The sequence below is a fragment of the Octopus sinensis genome, linkage group LG3, assembly GCF_006345805.1.
Source record: "Octopus sinensis linkage group LG3, ASM634580v1, whole genome shotgun sequence".
NCBI classification, from domain to species: Eukaryota; Metazoa; Mollusca; class Cephalopoda; order Octopoda; family Octopodidae; genus Octopus; species Octopus sinensis.
In genome coordinates this window covers 109,600,613-109,619,838 of record NC_042999.1, presented here as the reverse complement: position 1 = coordinate 109,619,838, position 19,226 = coordinate 109,600,613, and positions in this window count along the sequence as shown.

Genomic DNA, 19,226 nt, shown 5'->3' with positions numbered 1-19,226 from the left:
GCATCTTGAATGTAAGCAATCTCTGTGAATAACCAAGATTTTATTCCAATTATCCACTGATACTAATAAGTGAGATTTTCCTAAAAATGCTTCTAGATGTCTAAAGAAATCCAGCTTTGGGCTCCTGTTGAGGCATAAATGGTCATTAGCCAAAATATACCAAAATCAACTTCACTAACATTCATGTCCTGAACCATTAAATTACCATCATTATTTTAGAAAATCTACATAACTTCAGATCTAGCTGTTCCTGAAACAGCAATATGTAGGTTTACAGCAATAAGCCCATAGGCTATTTGTGATATCAGTTCCTGAATAGTCAATGATATTTTATAAATCATTGATGGGAGGTGTTATATTGCTACTGGGTTCCTGTCACTGAAGAGCCCAAAACAGGGTGAAATTACATGATCTGACGATTCCAGCAGCTGTAGCAGATGGTTCTCATCTGCCAATCATATAAATATGAGCGCTTTTATGCTCCATGAGTTCCTATGAGTAGTCCTCTCAAGGTAAACAATGCAGTATTGTGTATTCCAACTCAACAACCAAGTAAAGTTGGAAATAAAGATTGCTTTTTATTACAAATACTGTTTTTTGTCACCATTAATTATTTATGTATGTTTTTTTGTAGACAACACCTTATTTCTTAATATCGTAATTCTGTTAAGGATGGTGCTGAAACCTTAAGATTTGAGACTGGATAATTCCATTTACATGTGGGCTCCAACTTTATCATAAATCATTTTGTTTTGAAATCACATATTGTTCTCAACATAGCTACAGCTGTAATTTCTTTGATTTCCGTCATATAATAAAGTTTGCAAACAATTGTTGTTGACCTTCTGTAATGAGTTTTACAATAGAAATAGTATCCCGATTGATCATCAAACAAAACAATAATAAAAGCTACAAAGTAACAGCAACCTCTACATGGTTGCTCAACCTGCTACAAATAGCAGCTATATCTCCCCAAAACAACACTCTACTGTCTTGAGAAAGGACACATAGGATAATGTAATCCAAAGTACACTATTCTTGAAAAAACAAGGGACAGAGCTGCCATGCTTGAAATTCCTTTGATCAGGTCTACACAATCAAGGAGAAGCAAACATGATCAATAACATTGGCTTAGACATCAAGGTAAAAAAAAAAAACCTAAAAAGATTATTGCTAACACCAGAAAGCAGACAAGAAAGTATAGTCTCGTTAACATTCAACTGAAAGATGTAGAGGAGTTGCACAATTTCAAATTTATGGCTGACTAAATATCAGACAAACCTTTCATATTCTGATAATTTATGTAGTGAAGGAAATCCCAAATATCTTTATTTCTGGAAGTTAACGAAATTCAGATTATTCTGTAATATTTAAAGAACCTTAACCATAGGTGTAGGAGTGGCTGTGTGGTAAGTAGCTTGCTTATGAACCACATGGTTCCAGGTTCAGTCCCACTGCATGGCACCTCGGACAAGTAGTGTCTTCTACTATAGCCTCGGGCCGACCAAAGCCTTGTGAGTGGATTTGGTAGATGGAAACTGAAAGAAGCCCGTCGTATATATGTATATATATATATGTACGTGTGTGTATATGTTTGTGTGTCTTGACAACCGATGTTTATGTCCCTGTAACTTAGTGATTTGGCAAAAGAGACTGATAGTACTAGGCTTACAAAGAAAAAGTCCTGGGGTCGATTTGCTCGACTAAAGGCGGTGCCCCAGCATAGCCGCAGTCAAATGACTGAAACAAGTGAAAAGAGAAAAGAGTAAAGAGTATTGTATGATTCAGTTGATTGTTACAAACTGTCTCACCTGGTTTGGCAAAATCACTATAAAAAAATGTTGTCCACTGCACCACAGAAGTGATGATACACAGATACTATACCCAGCCTGCAAGACATTTATCATACTTGAGTACTTTCTTTGGTTCTATGCATTACTGGTATCACAACCAGCCTACTGGTAAGTTATTTAATCTCCTTTATTCTGAACTGAGACTGTGGTCTTTAAAATAACAAATAACAAGAAATGCCCAACTAAAAATCAGCCTCTACCTTAGTACTATTCACATTGACAACTACTGCTTCAGAAAGCTGATTAATTATAATAAACATTATATGCCAGGTTATTCATTTTAAACTTTAGTTATCTCCTCTATAATCACACTGTCATGTTAGGATACATTATAGAGAATATTTTATTTTTTAAACCAAAGTACAATAAGCGACATTTAAAACTTACAAATTATATTGGAGACACAAAGTTGTCTGAAATCCCACCCATGGAACACGAAAATTAAATGGTGATGATGATGATGATGATGATGATGATGATGATGATGATGAAGACAATTTTAAAAGCCTTGTTGACCATTCACATTTTTTTCTTTTTCAACATCAGTGGCATTAATTACATCAAAATATTAACTAAGTTTTCTTGATTTGTTAATAGCAAATCAAGAAAACAATTATTGTACCAATAATTGTTTATGCTTGATACTAATTTTCTTTGAATAACTTCTAAATCCAAAAGTAATTTAGAAAACTTCCCTTAATGAATAAAATCTAGTCTGTTCCTGAACAGATTATCTATTTCTAATATCGCACATTCATTTGCCTTTGGATATCACTAATAGTAATATATTAACAAATGTACAACAATCTTTTAAAAAAGTTGTGAAAGTCTCTAAATAGCAATTTATAAATATTTACCCACAGATCTGCTTATGAACCAATTAATTTCTCTATAAGTAATTTGTTTAAGAAATATAAATAAATGTGAAAACCGTTTTAAACATTGCTAAATATGCAATTAATGGTTAATTTTTTTCTATTTAATTACAAAATAAAACCAATTAAATAATTAACATTAAGTGAATTATTGCTTGCAAGAACTCTGTGGGTAAACAATGAAACCATATTGAGCAAAAATATTTTAGAAAGTAGTTACAATTCTGCTTATAGCTGTACAAATTCAAAATATAGGGCTGGGAAGATAAAAATCCAAATCAAATTAAAATATCTTTTCGTTTTTGTTATTTTATTTTATTTCGTTTTTTAAATTCATAATCAAACATTAAGATAATGATTTAAGGCAAATACTGAATTTAATTAAATTATAAGGATAAAAATACTAGCTTTCTTGGTAGGAAAATTATAAGAAAGTTAATTTTTTTTTTATAATTTGGGATGCTTTTGTTTTAGATTAAAGGAAGGGCCAAGGTTGCAGGAATGTATTCAAGTGCCACAGTGAAACAATATTTATTGAAAAATGAAGCAATAAAAAAATATTTACTGGCAGGCAACAACAGATCTGGTGTAATGCCTTTTGAAATTTCTGATCTAAAGTAAATATGCAACTAGCTCATGTCTCATCTGATAAGAACTATTATGAAAACATATTTTACAGTAAATACTATAATTTACTCAATTTTAAAGCCCTGAGAATTGTTTTGACTTTGGTATTAACATAATCGTCAACATACATCTACCTTATACACATGGTGCATGCAAAATAGTATCCTTAGATAGTAGTAGTAGTAGTAGTAGTAGTAGTAGTAGTAGTAGTAGTAGTAGTAACTGATGAAAATAAAATTTAAACATTTGAAAAGATATAGATACAGTACTCAAATAACCATAACTCCCAAGCAATCAGCACCCAGAAAATGTGTGTTTTTTAAAGTCAAAAGACTTTCTGTTAATTCGCATCAGTTAATTGTCATTAAAACAAAGTTTCTATTGTATCTGAGTAGGCCATTTCTTCCTAAAGTGCAGAACAGTATTTTATTTCACTGCATTGAAAGCACCTGTATTTTGTTAGGTTAATAAAACTCGTTTTTTACTTAAATATTTCTTTTATTTCTTTCTATGTCTCGCATTTTTACTACATTCAAAATATTAATGATAATCCTGATGTATATAGAAAATTTTAATGAGTTTTGCTAGGTGCTGTGTAAATTTAAAAAGTGATGATCAGATATCTGGAAAATTCAGTTATCTGGCAACTCTCCTGTCCCAGTGGCAGAGGGAGCCTACAATAGTGATGAAGTTCAAATCACTGGAAATTTCAGCATGAAAAATCTGTTTATAATTAACAGAATTAAATTCAAATAACAATGTACAAAGTTATTATGCTTGCATATATATATATATATATATATATATATATATATGTTATATGTACATATATATATATGCATGTATATATATATATATATATATGTATATATATAATATAAATATAATATATATATATATATATATATATATATTATATATATATATATATATATATAATGCCAAAAACTTTAATTGCATATTTAAACATAGTAGTATGGTTATCTTGACAAATTCCATCTAATTTTCTGACCAGAGTGTTTTTCTTGAGAGGAATTACTTGAATTAAAATTGTGAATAAACAATGTTTGAAGTTCTTCATGCACTAAGCAAACATTAGTTTTATTATAACAGATTAATTGCTATTAACTCATACAGATTTGCAAATATATATATTCAGAATATAGATCCGAATAACTCAGTATCAAATATCCAAATTCATTAAAAAATAAACAATTTTTTTTTTAATGGCCATCTTTCAAATGTGGATTTGTTGATGGAAACATTTGTACTGAGCTATCTCTGAATATAGAGGATGAAATTTCCCTTCTACAATAAGTTTGATAAAAATTATAAGCAAATAATTTTATTAACAATGTATTTATTTTTTTGATTTTTCTACTCTAAAATTTTATCCACAAAAATTTTAATCTGAAATATTGCTATTGAGGATGTAAAAATCTTTCTCTTAATTTGAACTGTAAAATGTAAAAAACATCCCTAAAATACATTCTTCATTAACTTGAGTAAAACTGTGATGATATTGCACATATCAGACTTGCATGTTTCAGTCAATAGCTATAAAAACATCATTATCATCATCGTCATTTATCGTCCATTTTCCATGCTGGCATCGGTTACATGGTTTGACAGGAGCTGACCACCTGAAGAGACTTGGTCCTCTGTCATCCCCTCTGTGAGTCCCAACGTCTGTAGATCCTTTTTCACCACTTCGTTCCATGTTTTCCTGGGTCTACCCTTGCCACATGTTCCCTTTACAATTAGAGATCAATACCGCATTTGAAAAATTAGTAATTTTCAAAATCACTTCACTTAAATTTCTAGAAATTGAATTTCTGAAGTATCCACAAAGAAAACAGATCATTATTATCATCATCAGCAGCAGCAGCAGCAGCAGAAGTGGCAGTAACACCAACAGCAACAAGTGGAGGCACAATGGCCCGGTGGTTAGGGCAGCAGACACACGGTCGTAAGAACGCAGTTTCAGTTCCGGGTCCGGGCATTGTGGGTGTTTATTGAGCAAAACACCTAAGCTCCACGAGGCTCCGGGGCGGGGAGGGGTCCGCTATACTCTTTCACCACAACTTTCTCTCACTCTTTCTTCCTACTTCTGCCATAAAGCAGAGGAACCATGGTGTAACCCACTATGGTGTGGTAAACTTTCAGACCCTAGTCTAGATTGCGAATCCTCTGTACCCGTTAAAAGCCACCATTTACAGAATGAGGATAACAACATAGCTTTCGTGCCCGTGCAACTGCCAGTCTATCGTGTGTGGTGGGTGGATCTTCAAGTTGCCACACGCATTCTTAGTAGCTTAGAGTAGGCTTGAATTAGAAATTATTCTTTGTGGATAATGGCGTGAGTTCTGATTGGAAGAAGAAAAAGAAGACAACAGCAGCAGCAACAACAACAGCAGCAGCATCACCACCACCTCCACTATTTTAATGTCCATTTTTCCATGCTTACTTGATGCAGATTTTCTATGTCCTTCTTGTCACCAGGCTTCACCTGTTTCCATGCAAGGAAATCTTTCTTCATAGCCAGACACATTTTCTTGGAATAGCAGACATGAAGGAGACCTCATTTACCAACCTTACACAACGTCAACACAAGGGGAAACAAACATTCACTTAGATACATACACAAAATGGGTGCTTTTCAATTCACATTGCATTGTCTAAAAACATTCAAACATTCTACGCATTTTCTACTTTAAATAATGATTGAAAATTAAAATTGTTGCATTTTCTTAAACATTTTATTTCTCAAGGTTAAAACTAAGTTTGATATGAAAGAAAAAGCATTAAAACTTCAATAATTTATCTACTGATTATTAATCATGAATTTATTCAGTTATAATATAAAAATATTATTTTTTCACAATAATACAGCTTAAAATATATCTCACTATTTTCTAAGAAATGGAGACAATAGAAACATAATTTTTATCAACTTTTATTCCTTTCTTAGCAATTGAAACCGATGTTTTTAATTGCAAACAAGTGTCATAAAAATACAAAATACAACAATTTATTTGTTATATGTTAAGAAAACACCACAACAATTTCTTCTGAAGTTATTTTTTATTTAGTAAAATTTTTGAAAATTTTATTTATTCTTCTGAAGCTAATTGATTTGGCAGAGAAACTGAATGTTAAGATATTATATATTTTGAAAGAATTACAATGAAAGAAAGAAAAAAAATAGAAACAAAAAAAATTTTAATTTGTTTGTTGAAGTAGATAAAAGCAAACTTGCAAAACTACTGCAACTGAAAAGGATATCTTAAAATCGTACTAAGCACATCACTGAAAAATTATTCTTTATTTAAATACTTAAAAACCAACAATGTAATTGGACAGTCGGTTTAAATAGATATTTCTTAAATATTAATCCTCTCTACAAAATCTTGTAAAATCTGATACAACTGAATGTGAAGTGTTGGAATAAGAGATAAAAATATCATCCAAATATAAAAGACTCACAGCCTAATTTTCTTTCTAATCCACTCTTCTCTTCCGAACACACACACACACACACACACACACACAAAACTAATCCCAACTTGTTGCCTCACCACTTTGTGTATGTGTTTACAAAGTATGGAAACTTTTGTAGTTATTCCAGCTCTATGAAATACCTGAGTTCTTGTATCCTGTTGAAGTTGTTGACTGCCTCATTTAATTCAGCAGTGAGATTCATAGCATTATTAGTTGCAAGTCTGAAGTCCTAAAAAAGACTTGGGTAAGCTGGTGCTGCAGTTGTGGACTCACTGAGCGAGGCTATTTGGCACTGCCAATATCTGAGCAAGAGAACAAAATTTCAGGTCATTAAGTCCCTGGTCCTTCCAGTCCCACTCTATAGTTGTGAGACTTGGACACTATCCAAAGCTATTAGGAGCTACTTGAACTCTTTTAGTATCAGGATACTTTGCATAATTATGGGTTACTATTGATTACATTTCACATCCACCAACAACTCTACTCAGAAACCAGGATGCAACCTGTTGCTGTATGATTCAGGAGCACCATCTCAGACTGTTTAGCCATGATGCTCGATTTTCCAAATTAAACCCTACTTACTATGTTCTCTTCATTGAAGATCTGGTTGACAGCTCGTGTTGGTTGACCACATGCCACATAGTCATGGCAGATGAGGAGAGATGGGAACTGACTGGGACTCTTTTCAACAGGTTGTCTGAGAGAACCCAGCTATATACCAAAAAATAGTGAATGCCATTTTGCACTGCAACAGTACATGTCCCCACACCTGACCTGCTATCCAACGTTGTATCCTGAGTTGGTTTCTATCAACATCTATTTTTTCATGCTTTCTCTCCATGCTGTTATCCAACCTAATACACAAAAACAAATAACATTCCCTTCCCAAAGAAAAGCAACTTCTCTGATATTTTTTGCAACTAGCTTATCACTTCCAATATTGTAATAGAGATAATGGTACTCAATTTTCTAGGTGTTTTTTTGCTTAAGTTTGTTTTTCTATTCAGCATCTCTCCATATAGGAGTCAGATCTGTCATAGACACCATCAAACTATCTTTATTTCATTACACACTAAGGGTTTTTTCCTTATGGATTTCAACACTATTTTTTTCAAATTGTTTCAACACAATTTGTTTCAAATCAATATACGAAGCCTCTATAGCCATTATAACGGATAACATGGATTGATAAAAAGAGATTTTTTACTCCCAGTGTTTCAAATTGTTTTATTAACTGACTGTTCTACTGGGGTCACCTCATTAGCAATGTTTGGAAGAACTAATAAAGAAGCTGTATTGAGATATTAAGTAAAACAGTCAGGAAAATAAAGGAAGCTGCAATATGTTAAGTATAAATAATGTCTTACAGTGTCCAGGAATCCATAATATATGTTGGTGTTATTTTGTACTTTGAAATGAATAAAATTGGTTAATAAAAAAAATTCTAAACAAATGCGCATTAATAAGTGAGATATTCATTGTTAAAGTTAACGATTTCAGCATCTATCCAAAAACAATCAACACAATTTCTGGTTTAATTGTAAATAGCAAAATTGGTGCATGACATCACAACATATCAGTTTCAAAATGGCCAACACAGGCGACAAGAGCATGTTGTCCATTTCTTGAGTGGATATTGGCTTTCATTTGTCTTTTGAAGAGTCAGCTTTTGATGATACTAACAATGATCTCCAACATATCGCACCATATTAATTGGAGGAATCCAATTTTTCATTACAAGCCACTGACCATGATGAGGAAACACTGACTGGTAACTGGCATTGTTACGTAAATGTTCCTAATGTTAATAAAAATTGTTTAAATGATTAAATACCTCAGTCTTAAATTATTTGAAAGTATGTTTGTATATATCTATGACACAAAATTTACATGCTGCAGAGCCCATCAAGCTGACCAGGAGGAAAATAGCTGCACAATTCAATTGCTTTAATTAGAATATTAAGCTTTGCTGTGACAATTCTCAAAGCGTTAATGTTGTACAATTTTAACTCTTTATAATTAACCACTCATTTTGTAATAAGTCATAAATGCTTACAGCATAAACAGACTGAACACAGCAACAGGCCTATTTTTAAAATAATAAGGTCCTTTTGTACATCCTAATATTGCAAAAAATAACATTTCTTAATGTGCATATTATACATCAACCTGTTATTATTTACCTTTATTTTGTTCATGCATAAAGAACTACTGTGTTAGATCTAGCTTAAATACTACATGTTTACACATTTCTTACTGTGACCACCAACAGACCCAGAACTATTATACATTGACCTACAAGCATTTTAATTATACATCAAAACATAAAACTCAACTATATATGTTGACTTATATACCACTTAATGGTAAAAAATAAAAAATCTTTAAAATAATTCTAAGTAAACAAATTTATTCTACACTCATAACAAATCTTTATTCTAAATTGCTGATTTATTTTTAGTTTGACCTAGTTCTAACAGGGGTTTACCCATTCCTGTTATATCATTAATTCATTGTAGTGAAATACATGAAATTCCCCAGGCATACCAAGAATACAGTCTGTTATGGTTAAATAGAACTGACTAGAACTACTCAACAGATTTTGCAAACAATGGTACAACAGTAGTTTTTATGGAACAGTTGCAAGAAAAGAACTTGGATGATTACAAGCAATCCCGTTTTGCCTTTCAGATCAACTTAAAGAATTCTGCTAGGCTCATAGGCATGTGGTCAGCTAGGACATGAGTTGACAACTGGATCTATCATCAAATCATCATTGCAGACGCCATGGAAGTACATCTGAATACAAGAAAAGTGGAAGTGAATTGAAGAAATTACACATTAATTGTTTGGAATTTTGGCACAAGATCCTCAATTGAGAAGAGGGGAGTCAAACAATTGGGGAGAGGGTAATCAATTACATTGTCACCAGTTCATGACTGGTATTTTATTTTATTGGCTCTAAAGGTGAAATTGGCCTCAGCAGTATTTGAACTCAAAATGTAAAGGTCCAAAAGAAATGCTGCAAGTATTTCATCTGATCTGCTAATGATTCTTCCAGCCTGCTGCCTTAACAGCATTCATTAATAAAAATGTTTACCATGTGACATTGACTGGATATGTTGAGGGAGTGGAGGACAAAGAACTCTGAGTCTATAACAGGGGATATTTCAGTTAGAAGATCAATGAAGATTCAGGTAAAGCAAATCAGGTAAGCCTTGAAACTGCTGTGTTTCAAATGTTAGATAATAAAGAGGGATTCTGATTTGAAGACATATCCAACCCATGATAGCATGGGAAAATAGACATTACTACAGAACATTGAGAATGAAGATGATAGTAATAATATTAATGGGGACAAAGTAAGGCTAAATATAATAATTGAAACAAATTTCTAATTGGAATGTATGGAAACCTTTAAAAACACTAACAAAAACTTAATCAAAAGATTCAGCAGAATGTTCTATGCTCCATGCTTCAATGAAAAGGTTTAATAAAAGAAAAAAGATGTCCCACTCAACAGCTAAGATCAGACTCACTTCCCACAGCATTCTATTTTTAATTATAACTGAAGTTTCTTTGCTATCTTTCTTGACCAGAGTTAATCGTTAAGTTAATGGGATATTTGCTTCATCAATATGGATATAATTTCAATTAATTAATTTTTTCTTGTAGCTCACTTCATTAAGTATGTTAGTTAGCCTGACTGTACCATCTTCCTAACAAGCTTTAATAATAAATGGAGGAAAATGGTTTCCTGTGATGCCTTACAGTATAACACTCTCAAAACCTAGAGCAACTGGATTCATTTATAATAGCTAAACCTCTTGATCTGTTCTTTACATTAATCTATTTATAACATATCTATTCTGTTTGTTAGTTGTGCTTTCATCATCATCATCACCGTTTAAAGCAGACATTAAATGATGATAGTGATGATGATGATGATGACAGTACAACTAACAAACAGAACAGATATTTTATAAATAGATTAATGTAAAGAACAGATCAAGAGGTTTATGATGAAATGTCACTTGGCTAAACTAACTTTAAGAGATTGTTTTTAACAACTTGTGTTGCTGTCAGTAAACTCCTTCACATGATGCTTCAGTATTGTAATTTTTAACAAACTAATATAGCAGTTTATTGAAGTTATTTCTGAATGTAGTAATGACATGGTTATTAAATTTTAAAGTAAAAACCTCAATATTGTACATTGAATTTATATAATAACTTCCCTTTTGGGTTCAGAATTTCTAGATTTTAAAATATGTACCATTATCAAATAGCATTAATATAATTAATTTATCAGAGAATTTCTAGTATATCTAACGATTTCACAACACTGATTCTTACCTTTCTGATTAAGAAAAGAAAAAAAATTAATTCTATATCTCAATTCTAAAAGGAAAACATATTTTATCAAACGTACTTGTTGTCTGGAATAAAACAGAAATAAAATATGTAGACATACATCATTTAAGATCCTTTCATTCTAAACCTAAATAGCTTCCTCCACACACATACACACACACCAGCTATCAATTTAGATTTTAAGCCATAATGGTATCATTTGAAATATTTAAAGAATTTCTTCAATATATTATTTTCACTCATTCAGATACTGTGTATATTATATTAATGAATCAGTATATATATATATATATATATATATATATATATATATATATATATATATATATATATGCTTCTAGCAGATTCCTCTTCTGTCATGCTGTTTCTTAACAAGCCGACATAAAGTCAATGATGTAAGGCTTAAGTCACTGAATCAACTGAGTGATTTTATAGCACTTCAATTCTAAAACACAAATTGGCAGCAGCTAAGTCAGGAAAATCAAAGCTTAACTGCCAATAGAGAAGAAATCAGCTCCCTCTGAAACTGGCGATAAATTGCTAATCAATCAGCCAACCTGACATTTCTCCATGTTTTCAAATATCTTCTTTTTTTTTTTTTCGTTATCCCTTCAATCTTTTCTTTCTTGAATCTATTTTCTGCTTCAATACTTCTTTTTCCAAAGACCCAGAGTCATTTGAACTGAGGGTGAAAAGGCTTAAATTTATATCTTTGTTATCCTACAGTAATAGGGTATCCCTTTATGCAGTCTGTTTGAAGTTATACAAAGAATATTAAAAGAGAAAAAAAATCTGCAAAAAATGTAAGCTAGGATAAAATTTGCTTTTAATGATGTTTTTATTTTTATAATAGATGAAAAGATTTCCTCATACCGTAAATGTCATATTTCTTAAAACATGTTTTTATATTTTCTGCATTTAGATTTAATATACTTATTAAAATGTTACAAACTTGTGAAGCATATGCCTGGAATCTATTTTAATCAATGCATAATATATATTAGTCATTTATTAATACTTTATATTTCACTGAGAAAATATTTTCCTTGAAGATTTATATTCTTCAAATTGCTGGATCTTTGAGGACATGTTACAAAATGGAAGATACCATACAGTATGTGATGTACAGTTTACAGAATTAACAAATAAATATATTTTCTGATATAACATTTATCATTATCATAATACTGGTATGACATGGATCTTCAGTGCTTCTGGCTCATGGAATTGGAGATTATTGAAGGGGAAAGCAATTTAAAGAGCTGTAAGAGGAGACTATTATTGTTTACATCATCTTAGATAGACTTGTAAATATTTTATGCCTGGTATAAGTAATATGTTACTTTATTGTAACATAGGTATATATCCAAGAAATAAATAAGTAAAAGAAGGCAAAACAATAATGAAATTAAAGAAACATTAAGAAAAGAACAAAATACTTTTCAGGTTTTACTTATTTTATTTCTATATTACATATACAACACTCCCTCAACAACTGTGACATTACCATTATTGGAATGAAGGTTAATTTTATCCCTACACAGTATCATAGGTGCACTCATACTGTGTTTGGTGGCTGGTGAGCTGTTTTAATGGGTTAGTTTATTTTTTAACAGACTTTGAATACAATTGCTTCAAAGTTTCTCAAAGCAATTTGCTCTTTTGTTAGAATCTATAAATAGTTTGGGTATCATCAATATAACAAAAACTTACAAAGATCTGATTATAACTATTACAGAAACCAACGCATTTGCAATTGCTAACATCTAAACATATTTTATATATAACTGTACTTTAGATAAATGAACCACTCTTAGTAATTTTGATATCATAGCATCCAATTGGTCTTGTAATCCATAATTCCAAATGTATAAAATTGATCTAATAGTAAAAATTTATGAAGAAAGACCAGAACTTTCACAGTTAAGATGAATTTTGATTGTGCTTTCTTTATGTTATCAATGGAAATGTATATTTTTATGTGATGTAAACTTATTGGCAAGGCTGAATGGCTGAATGTTAATATTTGTTTTAGATTATAGTTTAGTTCATAATTAGTCCTTTCAAATTGTGAAAATTCATGCAGTTGATGTTTAACTCTTTCGTTACCAACCTGGCTGAAACTGTCTCTGGATTTGTAGTACAAACGTCTTGTTTTCAAAAGTTTTGAATTAAAATCTTCTACCAAACTTTAGTCACAATTTATGTTCCTAACACTAGCTTAATGATTACTAAGTTATTTTACTAAATTCTTTGTTATATTTAAAGTAATTGAAAGAAACAAAGAGCTTCGCAACACAAATATTGTAAGAAAAGAGTTAAGCTTGACGATCTATATACCAATGTGTCAGTATTGGTTTAAAAAGGTGACCAGAAACACAATTTCAATTCTGGTGAAGAACAGTCTGGCAGGTAAGTTTCAATCTGAAAGCTGAAGATAGGTAAAATCCATTGATGGTCAACATTGTTAGATATGGATGAATGCTTTGTTGTAAATTCCTTAAGAAAAGACAGCTCATGTGTAATGATGAAAATGCCACCAGTGGGTTTAGTTTTTACTAATTGTTATTGATATGAAGATGAAGGAAATGGAGATGATTAATGTTTATGTCACCATCACCATTGAGTTTTGGAAGTGAATATAATGCTTGCTTGTGATGTCATGTTCATCCATAGAGTAGAAGTGAAAGGGTAAGGCCCAGCCTAAACACTCCTTTATTTATCCCATCATTTAAGTGACTCCAGTAATTGGTACTTTATTTATTTATCAATCTTGAAGAGATGAAAAGCAAAGTGAACCAATGGCAGGATTTGAACTCAGTGTACAGAGAGCTTGAACAAATGTCACAGTACATTCTGTCCATCAGGATAAAGACTGTTAATTTAATACCATAATAATGCTACCATAAACAAAATAAGAACAACAGATCAGTGGCTAGCAAGGCCAGAGAGGTGGCTCTTTGTGGGATTAGGATATATATTAACTCATGTTGCCCTCAAGTTAAGGTAGATACTCAAAAAGAGAGACAAGTAGAACTTGCTGAAAATATTTTGATATAAAATAAGATCAAACATGTATATTATTGTGATTAGACAACTGGAATACATGCATATAAGTTGTATATTTAGTTACTGTTGTTTAGATTTTAATTTCAAATCCTTCCAGTATTCACTTCTATCTCTTCCTAGAATCAATAAATTAAATACCAGTGATGTACAAAGAACATTTCTATGAACTTTATATTTAATCTCTACAAATGTATTGCTTCATGCCAATATAGATAATCATTATTGAACCAGATAGTTAAATTAACTTAAATCTATCCAACAAAGCATGGCCATGTGATTCAGAAATTTGCTTCAAAACCATGTGGTTCTGAGTTCAATCCTTGGCAGCATCTTTCACTGTGTCATTGGATTGGCCAATATCTCATGAGTTAAATGTGGAAGCTCATGTATGTATGTATGCATGCATGTATGTATGTATGTATGTATGTATGTATGTATGTATGTATGTATGTATGTATGTATGTATGTATGTATGTATGTATGCATGTATGCATGCATGCATGCATGTATGTATGTATGTATGTATGTATGTATGTATGTATGTATGTATGTATGCATGTATGTGTATTTTTGTTTCCTTGTCCTGACATTGCAATAGTTATAAAACTATCATACAAGCTTTAATTTGCTTCTGATTTCCTTAATACAATCTCAACCAATGTCATTAACCTATTGAGTATGATTACTAGTAAGATGGATTTTCATGGTGATAAACCTTCATTGGAGTTTACATAGTTAATAGTATCCATAAGGACCAAACAAGTATGGAAAATGGACCTTAAATGATAATGATGACAAAGGACTTCTTGTGATTAAGCAATGATCTGTTCCAATTTTACCAAATACCACTACTCATCATTCTTTAGTTCAGAAATCTCTGTTATTAATATATCTTTGCAGACTAAGATACTCACTAGCTTATCTTTCATTACTCCTTATCTTGTATGTAACAAAGTTCTTTCCTTCTACATGAGTTCTTTCTTTCATCCTTTTTCCTTTAAATATTCAAGTCAAAACATCACTGACAAAAAGTTTCATAATATCCAATGTTCCAGATATTTCCAAAGAGTCAACCAACCCACATTCAATTGCAGAAGGAGAGCTTGGTCTAATTTCCACCAATATTAGAGATAAAGATGGAACTAAGAGTTCCTGACAAATAGTATAGAAATATATATTCCAGGTTTCAAACCCGGTTGCTAATCATTTACATGGGATATATTTGGTCTGGTAGTAATTATACATCTATTCCATATTAGATTCCATGTTAGATTCAAGCTAACCAGAGAAACCAATATAAAACATAGTTAAGATGTGAAATCATTTCTGTAAGGATTGAGCTGTTGAAACCATGAATCATCTGCTGGTTTTACCATAATTAGATTTTCCTTGTTGATTTAAGAAGTAACAAAGAATGATAATATAAAAAGAGGAAAGGTTTTTAATACTGATGCAAAATAACAGTAATAATCTTTTCTACTATAAGCATGAGACCTGAAATTTGAGAAAAGAGGGAAAGTCAATTACATCAACTCCAGTGTTTAACTGGTACTTATTTTATTGACCCCAAAAAGGATGGAAGGTGAAGTTGACCTCAGCAACATTTGAACTCAGACAGACGAAATGCTGCTTAACATGTTGTCAGGGATGCTAGCGATTCTGCCAAGTAGCTCCTGTTCTCAAAATTCCTTATGTTGTATAAATATTGATGCATGCACTCAACAGACAACTTATTTAGTTATTTAGTTACTAAAAAAGATTTGACTGAAGTATTTTGCATTTTTGATTTTTTTCTCTTTTTGTTTTTGACCAAAGATCTTAAAAATTGAGCATTTGTTACTTTCTACATCAAATTAAAGAATAAATATTTTCATTCATGGTATATTAAAAATTGGGTGTGAATTGAATTTTCTGGCATTTGGAATTACAAATAAATAAGTAAATATAGGTAAAAAATATTATCGTCTAACAAGTCACCTTTAGGTTATCAGAATTCAATAAAGTGGCACATATTGCTTTCATCAAGTTTCTCAAGTTTTCAATAAGTCTAACAATTCATTAATATTTTAGTCAATATTAGGTGTATAAAACTTTAAAATCTATATCCCACAATCCGTACTTCAATATCAAAAAATGAAAAAAATAAAAGCTGTTGTAATGATTTCTTGTATTTCCAAATATTGAAGTAAAAAATAGTAATTTGTTTTTGTCTAAATTACTTACAATAAAAGTAAAGATTATGCCAGCTGATCCATGAAACCTTAATGCAAACAACAATAGATGTATAATTAATTCTAGATGAAATATATCTCATGCAAATGATTAGCAGCTGGGTTTGAAACCTGGAATATATATTTCTATACTACTTATATATTTTTCTTCCATTTTATTTAAGCATTATATAAATTCTTTACTGTCTCACAAAATGCCAAATTTTTTATTGAAGCAAAACAATTTATTATCAGGAAAATTATCCTTAATTCTAGTTTTAATTTTAATTTTGCCATAGTTCTAATAACATGTTTTTATCTTCTTTGAAAGCATGTCAGAATTTATTTAAACTAACAAATAACAAACCTGAAATACAATCTTGATTTTACTTTATTATATGACCTGTCCACCTAGCTGGTCACTTAATTTTGGCTCTAACTTTATTAACTTCTTTAAAGCAATTTGTCTAGGGAACTGGACAAATTAAGGAAACTCATGGTCATTCTAAATTGTAACCCAAATACACCAAAAAAATGGTACCATAAATTATATTGAAGGCAAATCCTCACATCCTTGTGCCTTTAGTAGAAAGGATTATTATTAGTAGTAGTTGTTGTTACTTTTGGTCTTTAATTTTAAACTTGGCATTTAACGCTGGCAGAGTGAAAGATGTGATGAATTCATTGAGATGTTTGATATCAGAAGACAGTGAATGTGTGCTGCATACAAGATAGAAATAGGCTCCAGCCAAACACATAGGTATAGAGTGTAAATCCAAGTTCTTTGGTGAGGAGTTGACAATTAAGATACATGTGTGGGTGTATACTCAGCAGAATAGTAAGTAGATGTCTGGATATTCCATGCAAAAGATTCTATGATTTCTATTTATTCCAGAAAATTTGGAACAAACTTATTGGAGCTGTAGATTCCAATGATGATATCAGAAAACATCAGGATGTCTACACGGGAATGCTTGCAGACTTTGACAATGATATATGAAATTACGAGGATGAAGGCTCCTGGTTTTTAACAGAGAGAGAAAATCCCAGAGTCTTGGAAAAAATGTATAACAAACCTTGTTCAACTTATGCCAGCATAAAAAGAATATTAATCTCTTTATTGCTCACAAGAGGTTAAACATAGAGGGAACAAACAAGGACAGACAAAGAGATTAAGTCGATTACATCGACCCCAGTGCGTAACTGGTACTCATTTAATTGACCCCGAAAGGATGAAAGGCAAAGTCGACCTTGGCGGAATTTGAACTCAGAACATAAAGACAGACGAAATACCATTATACATTTTGCCCGGCTGGTTTCTACCAGCTCACTGCCTTAATAAAGCATAAAAAGAATATGTTAAAATGGCAACTAGTATGACTAAGATTTACAGGTCAACTGATAAGTTGCTTCAGTTCTTAGTTTATTAATTCAGTAACATTAGTACAGTAATTCTCAACCAGGGTAACATTAGTGCAGTAATTCTCAACCTGAGGGCCCAAATACAATTTTTGGGGGGTTTATGCAACAAAATAGTAAATTGGGGATCCACAATAATGCTTCAAGGGCCCCTGAAAAAATTTTGCTACAGTTGTATGTATTGCAAGAAACAGCTAGATTTCTATTTCTAACACTTCACAAAGTTCAACCTACCCAAGTTAATGTGCAAAAACAAAAACAGTAGTTTTTAAACATTGACTGCCTATGAAGGTCCACCAGAATATAATAGTAATCAAATGGGTCCATTGATAAAAAAAATAGTTGAGAACTTCTGCATTAATGGCTTTGAAACATTATTTATGAGTTTGAAGGTGGCGAGGTGGCAGAATCGTTAGCATGCAGGGTGAATTGTTTAGTGGTATTTTGTGTACAGCTACATTTTGAGTTCAAATTCTGCTGAGGTTGACTTTGTTTTTAATCCTTTTGGAGCTGATAAATTAAATACCAGTTGAGTACTGGAGTCGATGTAATCGACTTAACCCCTCCCCACAAATTTCAGGCCTTGTGCCTATAGTAGGAAGGATTATTTAAGTTATTGGTCTTTATTGACAATATACCCAGATATTTATATACTGATATATATTCAAAAAGTCTATACCTATCACCAAATATTCTAAGATTTCCTTTGTTTAATTATTTCTTTGCATCAGGTAGCCTACACATTTCTTTCATATCAGTTGATTGAAGTTAAATCACTTTCAAGTATTTACTTTACTCTAAAACTAATGAAGTTTCATTCCCCTTCAAGTATGATACAAAAAGAGCATCATTAGATTCATTTAATTTAATTTAATTTTTTTTACAGAGGAAGTATGAAAAATTCCTTCTGCATCTGTAGGTACATGGAATTAATACTAATAATTGGCACGTAAAAGCACCCACTACACTCTCGGAGTGGTTGGCATTAGGAAGGGTATCCAGCTGTAGAAACTCTGCCAGATCAGATTGAAATCTAGTGCAGCCATCTGGTTTGCCAGACCTCAGTCAAATCGTCCAATCCATGCTAGCATAGAAAGCAGACGTTAAACGATGATGATGATGATGAATCTAAGAAAAACAGATCCAAGGAATATAGTACAGAGATCTACATAATGAAACATCACTCACTTATCATTTTAGCGTTTTGGAATCAGAAAATGTAAACACATTCTTCAGAGAGATCAGGAAAGTAATTAAAAAATTCAAGTAATTTTAGAATTTGCCAGCAACAGCAATTT